The sequence below is a fragment of the Sorghum bicolor genome, chromosome 8, assembly GCF_000003195.3.
Source record: "Sorghum bicolor cultivar BTx623 chromosome 8, Sorghum_bicolor_NCBIv3, whole genome shotgun sequence".
Lineage (NCBI taxonomy): Eukaryota > Viridiplantae > Streptophyta > Magnoliopsida > Poales > Poaceae > Sorghum > Sorghum bicolor.
The window spans coordinates 34,107,546-34,123,659 of NC_012877.2; positions in this window are offsets into that span (position 1 = coordinate 34,107,546).

Genomic DNA, 16,114 nt, shown 5'->3' on the forward strand with positions numbered 1-16,114 from the left:
CACAACTCAAGTTATGATTTTTCTAATCAACTAAACTGCTGCTGCCTTAAAAATTCAGAGAAGGCAGCTGCTACTGTAACAATTGCATCCTTTAAAAATTGCCTTTATGTACTAAGGATTAGAACCGTTTTATATCATATCTTTACATTTGTGTAAGAATTAGTAAACTTAATATTATTCTAATATCTGAATTATATTTTTTGGCAGTAGATGGACAAGGTTTCAGTGGGAGACTCATAATCAAGCAAGGATGTAGCCGAGGAGATGATATGTTGGGTTGCTAGGAATTTCTCAAGTGTTGCATAGATGTTAGGAAGTTTGTAAAAAGTTGTCAAATAATAAGTTCATTGTACACTAGTTTATGATTTTAGCTACTATTTCATGGGTTTGGCAACATATGGAATAATTAATTATAATTAATGTATGCGAGTGCAGTTGCTTTTGATATGGTTTATTGATTTGCGGTGATGATTTATTAAACCAAAATTAAATGTTACTAGCATTGTAATAAAAGGTATACCTACGACCCATGATGTGTGACAATATGTTGTATGGCAACAGACTTATTTACGTTGCAAATAATACTAATGCCATGATATGGCTATTGTTGCAATAACAATTAATCTTCCACAACGAATAAAATTGTGTGGCAAATTCTACTGTTGCAACGGCACCAAGGTCGTGGTAATAATGAACGATATATCACAATGATTAAAATAGCGTGGCAAGTGATACTGTTGCAACGGTAACATGGTCATGGCAATAATGAATGGTATCTTGCAACGGATACATTTGTGTGGCAAATGATACTATTGCCAAGCAAAGATAAGTGTGGCAACAAGTATACTCTCTCACAATGATTACATTTGCATGGCAAATGCTTTACTTGCCACGACAGAATGGTCGTGGCAACAACACCTTAGGCAACAAAATTCTAACGTGGCAACAAAAATCTATTGCCACACTCTGCTCGTTGTATTTAACACCTCTCACTACAAAGACAAATGTGGCAAGTGCTCATGTTGCTACGCCAATGAATGTTGTGATAATGTCTTGTTGCAATGCTTGGCAATGTTGCAAGAAAAGCTAACTCTTGCAATGCCAAACTAGCAATGGTTGCAAGTTCTTTTTGCAACGCGACTTGTTGCAACCATTGCCAACGAATGTCATTTCGTGGTATGAACTACCTTTTGCAACAAAATTGGGCCTATTGCAATGTTTTCTCATCGTTGTGCAAGGGTTAGAAGTTTGTAGTGTGACCAGTGGTCAGAGGTATCCGAAGGGGGAGGCTCGTGAGGTCCGTCCATTCCGCGATGAAATCGACCAGGTCCTGGGACTTGACGGTAGTGCGACTCTAGAAATCCAGGGAGAATGGGCATAATTCCATTGCCCATTTTACAATTCTGCCGTTAGCGTCCTTGTTGCGCAAAATGTCCCCCAGAGGGAAACTGGTGGTTACTAAGACCCGATGACCATCGAAGTAATGCTTCAGCTTCCTTGAGGTTATCAGGATGGCGTAAATTAATTTTTGTATCTAAGGATACCTGGTCTTGGATTCATTTAAGACTTCGCTTATGAAGTAAACAGGTCTCTGGACTTTGTAGATGTGGTCTGGCTTGTCCCGCTCGACCACCATTGCCGTGGAGACAACCCAATCGGTTGCTGCTATGTAAAGGAGCAGGTCCTTGTTAGGTTGAGGTGCTGTGAGGACGGGTGGTGAGGTGAGGAAAGTTTTGAGCTGGGTGAACGCAGCGTCAGCTTCCTCTGTCCAGGAGAATTTTTCCAATGCCTTTAGAAGTTTGAAGAAGGGGAGGCCTTTTTCTCCTAGTCTAGAGATAAACCGGCTGAGAGCAGCCATACATCCGGTGAGCTTTTGAAAATTCTTGATGTTCTTGGGTGGTCGCATATCGAGTACTGCCTTAACTTTTGAAGGATTCGGTCGTATGCCGTCGCGGCTGACGACGTTGCCGAGTAGTAGTCCAGAGGGGACCCCAAAGATACACTTTTTGGGGTTAAGCTTCCACTTGTATTTATTCAGTGCCTTAAAAGTTTGGTCTAGGTTGTCAATTAGAGTGCTCGCGTCCCTTGTTTTGACGACAGCGTCATCTATGTAGGCCTCGACGAGGTCGTCACGAATCTCGTCGTGGAGGCATTGCTGAATGGCCCGTTGATAAGTAGCTCCAGCATTTTTGAGTCCGAAGGACATGGTCGTGTAGCAGTATGCACCAAAAGGAGTGATAAAAGATGTTTTGATCTGGTCGTCTTCCTTTAGTGAGATCTGGTGATAACCAGAGTAGCAATCTACAAAAGAGAGGAGTTCGCATCCGGCCGTTGAGTCGACCACCTCGTCGATATGAGGGAGACCAAAAGGATCTTTAGGACAGTGTTTATTGAGATCAGTGTAATCAACGCACATTCTTCATTCATTATTCTTTTTTCTTACAAGAACCGGATTGGCGAGCCAATCGGGATGATAGACTTCTTTAATAAATCCGGCTGCTAGAAGCCGCGTTATTTCTATCCTAATAGCCTCCTTTTTGTCGCGAGCAAACCGTCGTAGCTTCTGCTTGATAGGCCTTGCGGTTTTCGAGATGTTTAAGGAGTGCTCGATCAGGTTTCGTGGGACGTCGGGCATGTCTGCGGGTTTCCATGCGAAAACGCTTACGTTGTCCCTTAGAAACCTGACGAGCGCGTCTTCCTATTTGGGGTCCAGGTTAGCCCCGATGAGAGCGGTTTTCTCGGGGCTGCCGTCGACCAGCTGTACCTCCTTGTGCTCTTTGGATTTTGAGTTTTTCCTCGGAGTTTCCTGTTCGTGTAGTCGAAGCTGGTCGGGTGCGGCATCATACTCAATGCGTCGCAAGTTTTCGTGTACCGCTCTTTCCGTAGCGCGCTTGTTGATGCGGTTGCGGGTGTCCTTGGGAGGGATGTTGTATCATAGATCCCTGCCCTGGTTTACTTCCTGACCACGCCCGCGCTTCTGCTCGCGGTAACCGCCGGTGTCCCGACCACGGTTGTCACGTCCCACATCCCTCCTGTGACCGTTGGGGGAGCGGCTATGACGGTGCCCGCTAGGTTGTGGCGAAGTTCGGCTGTGATGAGTCTGGTCGGAGGAAACCTCTGTATATGAGACGGCTTGGACCCTTTTGAGCAGAGTAGCTGTCTGTCCCATCGCAGCAATCAGATGCGCCCGTATGCTGGACCGGACGCCCTGACACTCTAAGGTATCAGGGAGTCGGTCCAGGTTTGCCATGGCCACAGCCACATTAGCGCTTGGCATCTTGTAGACTGGCTGATCCCCGACTATGTCAAAAGCAACACTGAGGTTGTGTGGCGCTAGTTGGCGTTCCTCATCCACGTGCCGCCGGGCACGATCGGCGTTGCGTAGCTCGCGGAGTTGCTTCTGCTCTTCTGTTTCGCCTTCGACGACCGGTTCGTCATTGCTGACGTTAAAAATAAGATCTCCTCGTCGAGGTGGAAAGACTGGGAAGCGAGAAAAACCTAGAGGATATGGTGGTAGATCCAGGTCGTAATCTTTGTCCTCGGAGTGTAAAACCTCGGTAGAGACGGACCCTGTGCTGGAGTTCGTGCTGGTAGCCTTATCGTCTGGCAGGACTCGGATGGATACCATGTTGACGTAATGGCGAGCTGCTTGGCTGCTCTGTCTCGGCGACCAGCCCGCCCTGTTGAAAAGGGATTGGGTGTGCCGTGAGTAGTGATTGGCCGAGTTGTTTAGTCCATAAGGGGGACTCTAGTCTTGGGCTGTCTTGAGCTTGACGGACCGTCCCGTGGGGGTGGACGTTATTGTTGAAGACGTCCCCAACTATTCGTGTGTGATGACACGAGTTGGCCGGCAAGAGTCGAAAGAGTTTGTCGACGCCACTTGATCAGATTTGCACGAGATCCAATCTACCAGTTTGGAAGCTTTGAGGAGCCTGAGATCGGCGCGATCAAGTGCTCAGAGAAGATCCGAGTCGTCGACCTTTTTTCCCCTATAACGAGGGAGTGGAGGTCGGGTGCTTGGGGTCGGCGTGATTGGAGTCGACGCCCCTGCTGTCCCAGATCAGATCTGGGTGTCTTCCGAAGTCGTGGTCGTGAGGCCACCACCATGAGTCGTCCATGTGATCTGGCCGACGGTGAACGTGAGGCCTTCAGCCAGGACCGCGGAAGCTGGAACGATGACCATCTTGTTCATCGGGAGAGCTGTACGCACACCCCCTACCTGGCGCTCCACTGTCGACGAAAGCTAATCGGCAGTCTACCTTGGGGTATACCCACGGTAGTAGTTTATCGGTAGACGGTGCGCAAGCTACGAACTTGATGGTGACGCAAGACACAGACAAACTATTTATCTAGGTTCGGCCGCCGTGTGGGCGTAATACCTACGTTCTGCGTCTGGTTGTATTGATTTGTATTGAGACAATCTGTCCTAGGGGGGTCCCTTGCCTCTCCTTATATAGTCTAGAGGGCAGGGTTACAGATCTGGAAACTAATCCTAGTCGATTACAATTGCCATAGATAGCACAATATCAATTCCTATTCTAACTGACTAGAATTCAGCTTGATCTCCACATCTTGTTTCCTTGCGCGAAACTCCGAGCAGTTGGATCAAGCATCGGACTGTCTTCGTGATGGGCCAAGCCTCCTGGCCCAAGTCTAGCCGTAAGGGTATAGGGGTTTATACCCCCACAACCATCGGCATCAACTAGCCAGAGGCGAGAGATAGAAACAAGTAAGCTATTTGATTATCATCCTTTATTTTACTAACATTTAGTCATCAAATAACCTATCTCCTTTTCTTTTTCAGGAACAAGATTCTCCCAACAGCCTGTTTTCCTTCGCTATCGAAATTTCTGACGATGAAGGTGAAGAAGCAAGCTCCTCTCAAGCAATCGGGATTTCATCGGCAGAAATCAAAGCCAAGCTGGAAGATCTGTTGGCCCGACTTCATTAAGATACAGCTCAACTGGTTGATGACTCTGATCCAGAAAAGGCTTTGTTTAAGGCTCTTAGAGGCCAAATCCCTGCCGATGCCGAGGAGACTCTTTCTCAGGCTACACACTTAGAGAGCCGCCAGCTTCAGTATCAAAAAGCTACCCAATGCCTTGCCGATAGAGTCACTCATGCCCAGCTTTCAGAGGAGGTAATGAAAGTGAAGCACCTAGCCGATGAGAAACACAAGAGCATCGGAGATACGCTGAAACAAAAGATCTCCGACCTATCGGCAAAAATGGAAGCCCTGTTGGCAGAGCTTAAGCAAGTAGAAGAGGCTCTGTCCCAAGCTCAACAAGAAGAAAGTCAGCTGCCTGAAATGATCAAGACCCTCGAACAAGAGTGAAACATTCAAGCCCACAAGGCATTGCAGATGAAGAAGAAGCTAAAGCCAGTGGAGGGTTCTGCCGATGAAGACATCAGGGAGATAGAAGAAGCCGATCAAATTTGTCTGCGTGCTATATCAATGATCCAAGCTCTACTGAATGTATAAGCTTTTCATCGGCAGCGTGTTTTGCTCTTCCCTCATAAACTGCTGATTGTTCTAGTCTAGCCGATAGGACTGTTATCGGCATCTTTTGAAACATCGTATACAGTCCCAGATACATTTCAATCCAGCCGATAGGAGTGTTACCGGCACTTAAACTTTTATGCATTGACCCATATGCTCGGGTAATACTTCTTTAAATATTTTCCATTTAGTGCTCTGGGAAATTCAACTCCTTCAAGAGTTTCCAAAATATAGGCATTACCAGGAGCAGACCGACTTTTGGATAAGGACCTTCCCAATTGGGAGACCACTTGCCAAACTTTGGACTTTTAGTCCCAATCGGTAATATTAGTTTCCATACCAAATCTCCATCGGCAAATTCCTTAGCCTTTACCTTTTTATCATACCATCTGGCAACTCTCTTTTTATTTCCTTCTATACTTATCAAAGCCCTCAGCCGATGCCCTGCTAAATCATCTAACTCGTCTTTCATTAAAGTAGCATAGTCATCGGCAGCCAGCTGATCTTGAAAAGATAGTCGCCTAGATCCGGTCTTAATTTCCCATGGTAGCACCGCATCGTGTCCATACACTAACTGATAAGGTGAAACCTTAGTTGACCCATGACATGTCATTCGATATGACCATAAAGCCTCACTTAGCAATGTATGCCATCTTCTAGGATTTTCTTCAATCTTTCGTTTGATGAGTTTAATAATTCCTTTGTTAGACGCTTCGGCCTGCCCATTGGCTTGAGCATAATAAGGAGAAGAATTCAACACTTTAATTCCCATACCGATTGCAAATTCATCAAACTCTCCCGATGTAAACATAGTACCCTGATCGGTAGTAATTGTTTGAGGAATACCAAATCGGTAAATAATATGCTCTTTCACAAAACCAATCATATCGGCCGATGTAACTTTCTTCAAAGGAATAGCTTCAACCCACTTAGTGAAATAATCAGTGGCAACTAAGATGAACTTACGCCCTTTGCTCGATGGTGGGTAAATCTGACCAATTAGATCATTAGCCCATCCCTGGAACGGCCAAGGTTTCATAATAGGATTCATGGCCGATGCGGGTGCCCTTTGAATATTACCAAATCTGACATCCCTGACACCCTTTGAAATATTTAAAGCAATCCTCAAGTATAGTCGGCCAATAATAGTCGTTTCTCCTGATCATCCATTTCATCTTAAAAGCCGACTGATGTGCTCCACACACTCCTTCATGGATTTCACCCATCAAACTTTTAGCTTCATCATTACCTAAACATTTGAGAAGAACTCCATCTATAGTTCGATAATATAATTCATCCTCGAGGAGCACATACTTGGTAGCTTGAAATCTGATACGTCTTTCAACCCTTTTAGATGGATCCTTTAAATAATCGATGATCTCCTTTCTCCAATCATCGGCACCGATTGCCGATAACGTGTTTAATATGGGTTGATATCCCGAGGCAAGCTGGGTGTTGACGGTCCTTAAGTACTAAAATTAATAATCAAATAAACATGAAAAAGGATCAATATGAAACAAACATCTAGACTTAGGGTTTTATCTGACAGAATTCCACGAGCTTTGGTGTTTATCTATTTCTGCAAGGGGTTATCAGAGAATATGGAGAGAAGGCCCACATGTCATGTTTACAACGAGATAATTCCGTGCCGCGCAATTTTCCTCAATCTAGAAGAGTCCAGAAGCCACGGGAACGAACGAGAGCACGATCGGGCTCGGGGGCAGGGCGGCCGCCCACCCCCCTTGGGCGCCCGCCCAGGGTTGGAACCCAATCGGGACTCTGCTTCGGGACTACGCTCCACTGACCTAAAGGATCAATCTAAACCACACAATCAATGTCGGTTTGATCTGATGGCCCACATTCACTTGAAAAGACTATATAACCAAGGCCTACCCCCCCTGGAGGAGAGGAGAAGAGAAGAAATCATGATGCAGAGGTAGCCATCAAAGTTAGGGTTTAGAGCTTCTCTCCCACAGAGAATTAGAATTAGCTACTCCCTAATCCTTCAAGTTTAGAGCTTTGATTAGATAGCAATTAGAGAAGTAGAGAACTACGCTCTGGATTCGGATCTTCGGTAATAAAGATTGGTATTATTCATATCTTTCTCTAATTCTTTGTTCTAATTGCATTATGTCTCTAATTATTATGTTCTTAGTTTGCTCTAGTTCTATATTTGATATAGTTCTAATGGATAATGAGTTTATGTATAAGTTTGCAAAGCGCTTAGCTCTTGACGCGAGGGAGTTAGGTGATAGATCACATGTGAGCATGGTGCTTAGATGTTATTTATCTGCAAATGTATCCTATTGGCCGGGTCGTGTGGTAGTTCGCGATAATGACAACTTCGTTGATTCTTATATAGTCCACCCTCCGTGCGATGCTCTGATTTACTTTATCAATGTTCCTTATACATGAATGAAGAGTCTTTTATGCTATATATGATCTTGTAGATAACTAGAGTAGATTATGACTTAGTAGTTAGTAGATAACTTAGAATCCATTCTCTAGCTAATCCGACATCACCTACATATGAGGAGTAGTCTATTTTCTAATCGCTGTGTTATTTACCCCTTGAACTTATAATTCATTATCATTATCTTTATGGTTTACACCTTGCTAAAGTAAGTGACTGTGTGACGAGTTTCTAATTAGTAATCATGTTCTTGCAAGTTTATCTCTAGTCTATGCCTTGATAGATTTTGCCCCTTACTTTAATTTCATCCCTTGTCTTCTCGAGCAAAATTATAAATAACGATACCTGGAATACTTATCCTGATGAAATGCTACAATGAGGTGTTTTATCTGTGCGCTTGCGGATAGAATAGATTATTTTCTAGAGAGCCTTTACATTTATAAATACCTTTGTACACTCTGGCACCATGCTGGGGATGACAACCTAGTATCTAAGTGGTGTTAGCTAGTGTCAACAAGCATTTCTGGCGCCGTTGTCGGGGACCAAAAGGGTAACACATAGGAGCGGTAAGGGAAGTCAGGAAATCAGTCAAGGTTATTCATATAAAATATTAGACTAGACTATAGAGAAATAATTGCATAAAAACAGCTACTAAGTGAGAGATCATAACAAGGCACCTCTGCTTTGGCAGGTTCACCCTGTTGTTTTTCTAGGTTTATATTTGTATACAGGGTATATCAGGATTGACTTTGGGTACATTCAACTCTTCATCATCAGAACCAAAGCAATCAAGAGAAGAAAGAAGCTAGCTACCAATTGCTGAAGCTATGGCACAGAAGACCCTACAAGAATTTTCTGCTCCAAGCCTTGAGAACATTCCAACTGGTCCAAGATTTGCAGTAGAATAAGGAATACCTGAGTTTGAGCTCAAGTCAAGCCTCATCCATCTGGTGCAAGCTATACAATTCAGTGGAAAGGCACATGAAGATGCTAGTGCACACTTGCAGAATTTTTTAGAGATTGGGAGCACAATCCACATCAACGGAGTTGACAAAGACGTCATACTGCTTCGCCTTTTTCCATTCTCACTAGAAGGGAAAGCGAGGAAGTGGTTCTACACTCATCAAGATAACATCAACAACTGGACGAATTTGTTACATGCCTTTCTATTAAAGTTTTTCCCTATAGGCAAAACAACTGCCTTAAGAGGAAATATTGTCAGTTTCCAACAACAGAAGACAGAAGCCATTTCAGAAGCATGGGTGCGTTTTCAAGGATACATTTCAGATTGTCCTCACCATGGAATGGCCACATGGTTACTTATGCAGACCTTCTACCATGGATTTACCCAGAAGGCTCGTGAGTGCCTAGATGCATCTGCTAAAGGATCATTCTTAGAGCTTACAAGTGGAAAAGCAGAGATACTTTTGGATAAGATAGCAGAAAATCAAAGCTGGTTCCAAGATAAAGCTCAACAATGTCATCAAACTGAAGAAATACCAGAAGAAGTAAATGCATTATCAAGTAAGATGGAAAATTTGCTCCATTGGATTGACCAGAGGGCCAAGTTCAAAGAAGATCAAAGGGTCATTGAGACAGCATACAAATATCAACCAACTTCGAGTCAACCCAATAGCAAAGGTATGAATTCAGGTAATACTGTCAAGCAACTTTCATTAAAAGAGATAATTGCTCAACAAACCAAAATTAATGATGAAGTTAAACAAAGGCTAGATACAAATGAATCATCTCTAAAAGATATACACAATAAAATGGATTTTCTACTAACTACCTTTGATGAGCAAAACACTCTTAATAAAAGGGTAGAGCTTAAATTAATAAAGATAGCTGCTGCACTGCCTGTTGCTACTAACATTGAGCAGGTAAAGAATATAACTACTAGAGGAGGCAAAGCCACCAGAGATCCCCCATACCCAAAAGAGAAACAAAGAACATCAGCACCAGTGCAACCAGCAGTGATAGAAGAAGAAAGCCCAGTTGAAGCAGGAGATCTGCTACAACCACCAAGAACTGGAGAAATGAGGAAATATTTTTACGACACCAACTATTTGCCATTTCCCAGAAGAAACAGAGGACTGCAGTCGGATGAGCAGTTTGGTAAGTTTGTAGAGGTAATTCAGAAATTATATGTCAACATACCTCTGCTCGATAACATACAGGTACCTACATATGCAAAATACATCAGAGATATTCTTAACAAGAAGAGACCACTGCCCACCACTGAGGTTATCAAGCTGACAGAAGAATGTAGTGCGGCCATCCTCAATAAGCCACCAAAGAAGAAGGAAGATCCCAGATGTCCCACTATTGACTGCTCGATCGGAAACGAACACTTCAACAATGCACTTTGTGATCTCAGACCAAGTGTCAGTATGATGCCGGCATCAGTCTACAAAAAGCTTGAGCATGCGACCCTAGAACCAACATCAATGTGCCTACAACTAGCGGATCAATCGGTTCGACACCCGTTGGGCATCACCGAGAACATTCCAGTTAAGATCAGAGATTTCCTTGTGCCAGTAGACTTCGTAGTACTGGACATGAGTCCTGACTCAAAAGTGTCCATCATCCTTGGAAGGCCATTTCGGAGCACTGCCAATGCCCACATTGATGTCGGGAAGGGAGAAATCGAGTTCAACATAAACGGTCAAGAAGAACATTTCAAATTCAAACCCAGACCAGAGAGAGACTCTACAGTGAAGGAAGTTCATGAAGAACCACTGGAGACACCATCTCCGGAGGAAGGTAACTCAGAAGATTAAAAGATTTGGAGGTCCAGCTTGGGGGACCTGAAAATCCCAAACCCTCACCGGGAGGTAAATCGGTATTTATCCGCATTATTAATTTTCTCATATTTAAATTCTTGCATAATTAATTCTTGCATTAGTCATATATATTCATAGCATTATTATAATAATCAAAAGCCCCATATAAATAATATTCATGGTGTGTAACAACCCATATTTATTAATTATTGTGGAGGCACAAAAAAATATTTTCCATTATCATTTTAATTTTCAATTCTCATAGATTTTCCTGCATTATATTTAATTATATTAATCTTCTAGAAGCATGACCCACACTCCTTGGGTCCCACATGTCATACACTTCACCTCACATAATTTCATCCACCAATATATCTCCACTAACAACATCTGTCCACCGTCCAACCACCACCAACACAATATTATTCTGCGTGAGATCAAAGCAAGGAAGCAAGTGGAGGAGGCACACCTAGGATGGACACCAGGGGTGGGTGCCCGCCCACCTACCCAGGGCGCCGGCCCTGTCCCCTGCTCAGCTTATAAAAGGCCACCTCCACCTCCCCTTCTCTTCACACACACATTTCAGAAAACCTTGCAAGCTTGTAGTTCTCGGTTTCCAGAGAATAGCTCTGAGTGTATGAAGGTTGGGAGTTCTTTTGAGAAAGTGATTATCACCTAGCAAGTAGTGATCCCGTTGTCTAAACGGAAGTAAAAGTTGTTTAGGGAGGCTCTACCAAAATAGAAATTTGTCTTGAACGATTAACCCCTGGACTACTGATATTCCGGACAACTGACCACTAACATTTTCTCTCACATTTTCCACTAGTTGTGTTTTTGGCAACTTTTGTTTGCAGGATGTTTAAAAAGGTGAAGAATGCAGGGAAGGCTCTCAAGCACATTGGTACAAGGAGTTCATCCCGACACTCCTCACAGCCATCAGAGATGAGCGTCGACCCGACGCTCACACAAGCTCCGTCATCTTCACCAGGTCAGCAAGTCAAGGTCCTTCTCAAGATAGGAGACCTTGGATTGAAGACCCGAAGGGAGAAAGAAGTATATCAGCAACTGAAGAACAAAGATTTCATTCACACCCCTACTCTTGATCCAATCTTACTACAAGAAACAGGTATGGACACTAAATTTGACTTAATTTTCCAGATGATATGTTGGACAAATTTTTGGAATATAACTGAGCTGGGTTCTCATCTTCTCACCCTCAAATTTTTTTGCACCTTACAATATTATGAGGGGGGAATTGTTTTTCGGATGTTCAAACAGGAAATTATGTTGTCTTGGAGAGAGCTGAGCGACCATCTTGGTTTCTCTTCAAGATGCATCCTGAACATTGACTCTGACCTACCCAATTTTGAGAGACACCAGTTTTGGAGAGAAATATCTAGAGATAATTTTTATAGTCAAGCCCGAACCAGTGACATCGAACACCCCACTCTTAGGATGTTCCACAAATGGCTTGGGTACAATCTTTTCTATCGCGATGATATTAGGAAAGTAAGAGTAGGAGATTTACAACTTTTATATGCTGCTATTAGTAAAGTACCCACTTCACCTGTTACACTATTAGTTTCTCATTGGCTTAGTGTACCCAGTCTTCAGGGACCAGTAGGATGTACTTCACTTATCACTCGTCTAGCCTTTAATCTTCACTTACTAGAAAACTCATCGTTGGACTTCATAGATGAGTTAAGAATTTATCATGGCTATGACACGTTTAGACAAGCTCGGATGTTAAATAAAGAGGGGAATGTAATGTATATGCTATATGATGATAAAGGTAAGATTCGGTTACCTAACCCGAACCTTGGCCTGTACGTTGTGCAAAACTTTTTGATTGAGATTGTAGCAACACCAGTGAACCAGAGAACTCCACAGCGAGTGGCATCTGAAAGGATGACCACTCACCGAGAACGCACCTGGTATGGAGCTGACCCTGGACCAGAAGAAGCAGCGCATCTGCATTATTGCGATTACAACCCCCGAGTCCTTCGAGACCCATGGGTTCGTCATGCGCAACCACAAGAGCCAACAGAGGAGACATGGCCGGAGAGCCAAGATCACCAGTGGACAAACCCGCCTTTTCATACGGGCAGGTACTCCACTGATCCATATGGAGCTTCAGGATCCAGACCTCCGCCCCAATTTGATGCAGGACGATACTCCGATGCCTCCTACGCTTTCACGAATGACTACTATCAAGAGGCCGGTGCTTTCTTCACTCGTACCGACAACACCCTCCTCGACATCCAGAACACGCAAGCAGAACATGGAAGACTCGTGGAAGAGCAACAAAAATGGAACCAGGACCATGCCGCTGCAGTACAAGAGCTGAGACAAGATACAACAACAATGAACGACAACATCACAACCATGATGCGGTTCTGGAACATCGGGTAAGACGGACGTTAACATCCAGCTTGGGGGAGTTCCTCCCCAATTTATCAAGTAAGTATTTATTTGCTCTTCTTATTTATTCTTTTCTATTTTAGTATTTTATCTTAAAAGGAAAAACTTAGAAAACCAAATAAATATTTTCTTGCTTTAATTTACTGCACTTTATAAACATGAAAACAAAATAAAAAGAGTGTGTAGATAAGTGTGCTTTAATTTTATCTGTTAAGTGTTAATCTCTAGAAAAAACAAAAAGACCAAAAAGATGCATGATGGAAATGATGAATAGTTGCTCTGATTGCTTACTTTCAAGTACCTAGCTTTTATATTAAAGTTCTTCCAATAATTACTAAAACTGAAATTACTATCTCTGGGAAGCATAAAACTAAAGTCTAGGTAAGAGAAAGGCATAATACAAAGTTTGAGCTGCTATTTATCTTGTTCCTACTACACTAAGTTCTGGAGATTTATTTTGGAAACTTGCAAATCACATGATGAGTTCCTAGCATACAAAACTACCTACCACAGCCATACTTGCTATAACATGTTTTACTATATTTACATTGAGTTTGATCGAGCTGTGTAGACCCTTAGGAGCTTTTCATGTGGTTAAATTAAGATATTGACTTGCACACATCTACTACACCATTCATCACCAATCATTAAAATTGCTAAAAATATTATCACTCACTGTCCTGAATATTGTTATTCTCTCTCTAAAAAGATTCAATGCAGAAGAGGCATGGGTTATGCAAAAATATGCGAGGAAATAAAAAGGGGCAAGTGCCCGAAACCTCGAAAAAGAAAGAAAAAGAGTGAGACGAGAGGTAAAAATGGACAAGTGTCCGAAGTAGAATTAGGGGTACAAAGATGCCCACTCGAGTGGAAAAAATGGACAAGTGTCCGACAGTAGAATTAGGGGTATCTACTACCCACCTAAAAAAAAGAAAAAAAAAGAAAAGATAGCCCATGTTCTCCCAAGGCAAAGATCAGAGAAGAGGAGAGATAGCAATATGAGGAGCAATGAGAAGTAAGTTTTATCATCACTTATACATTTTCACCATCACTATCATTTACTCCATCACACATGCACATCTTGATTTAATTATATGCTGAGTTCCTTTGGATCCATAGCTCGATTAGACAACATATGTATGAGCTGTTTTTCACTCCTATGAGCTCCACTTAAATCTTCCATTAGCTATAGGTAAGTGACATTATGGTAAGGATCCACAAATATCACATATAGAGAGACTTGAGAGATCATTGCTGGGAACTCTGAGTTTTATTTTGAAAACTTATGAAAAACTCTGGAACAAAGGTGAAGTATAGACAGGAGGGATAGTGCTTGACTTAACTATTTTGTCTTTCGATTACTTAAGATTTAAATGCAGGTACTAAACTCCATAACACTTCACTCTAATTTGGAAGAATTTTATAAAAGCATGTGTGCCTGTCAAGAAAGAAAACATCGAAGCAACTTCTGATTCATCTAAGTTTAGCTATTTGCTCAGGGACGAGCAAAGGGTAAGCTTGGGGGAGTTTGTTGACGGTCCTTAAGTACTATAATTAATAATCAAATAAACATGAAAAAGGATCAATATGAAACAAACATCTAGAATTAGGGTTTTATCTGACAGAATTCCACGAGCTTTGGTGTTTATCTATTTCTGCAGGGGGTTATCAGAGAATATGAAGAGAAGGCCCACATGTCATGTTTACAACGAGATAATTACGTGCCGCGCAATTTTCCTCAATCTAGAAGAGTCCAGAAGCCACGGGAACGAACGAGAGCACGATCGGGCTCGGGGGCAGGGCGGCCGCCCACCCCCTTGGGCGCCCGCCCAGAGTTGGAACCCAATCGGGACTCTGCTTCGAGACTACGCTCCACCGACCTAACGGATCAATCTAAACCACACAGTCAATGTCGGTTTGATCTGACGGCCCACATTCACTTGAAAAGACAATATAACCAAGGCCAACCCCCCCTGGAGGAGAGGAGAAGAGAAGAAATCATTATGCAGAGGTAGCCATCAAAGTTAGGGTTTAGAGCTTCTCTCCCACAGAGAATTAGAATTAGCTACTCCCTAATCCTTCAAGTTTAGAGGTTTGATTAGATAGCAATTAGAGAAGTAGAGCACTACGCTCTGGATTCGGATCTTCGGTAATAAAGATTGGTATTATTCAAATCTTTCTCTAATTCTTTGTTCTAATTGCATTATGTCTCTAATTATTATGTTCGTTGTTTGCTCTAGTTCTATATTTGATATAGTTCTAATTGATAATGAGTTTATGTATAAGTTTGCAAAGCGCTTAGCTCTTGACGCGAGGGAGTTAGGTGATAGATCACATGTGAGCGTGGTGCTTAGATGTTATTTATCTGCAAATGTATCCTATTGGCCGGGTCGTGTGGTAGTTCGCGATAGTGACAGCTTTGTTGATTTTTATATAGTCCACCCTCCGTTGATAGGACAGGCAGAACCGGTATTGTGGAGTAAGTCATGCGATGCTCTGATTTACTTTATCAATGTTCCTTATATATGAATGAAGAGTCTTTTATGCTATATATGATCTTGTAAATAACTAGAGTAGATTATGACTTAGTAGTTAGTAGATAACTTAGAATCCATTCTCTAGCTAATCCGACATCACCTACATATGAGGAGTAGTCTATTTTCTAATCGCTGTGTTATTTACCCCTTGAACTTATAATTCATTATCATTATCTTTATGGTTTACCCCCTGCTAAAGTAAGTGACTGTGTGACGAGTTTCTCATTTGTAATCATGTTCTTGCAAGTTTATCTCTAGTCTATGCCTTGATAGATTTTGCCCCTTACTTTAATTTCATCCCTTGTCTTCTCAAGCAAAATTATAAATAACGATACCTGGAATACTTATCCTAGAGAAATGCTACAATGAGGTGTTTTATCTGTGCGCTTGCGGATAGAATAGATTATTTTCTAGAGAGCCTTTACATTTATAAATACCTTTGTACACTCTAGCACCA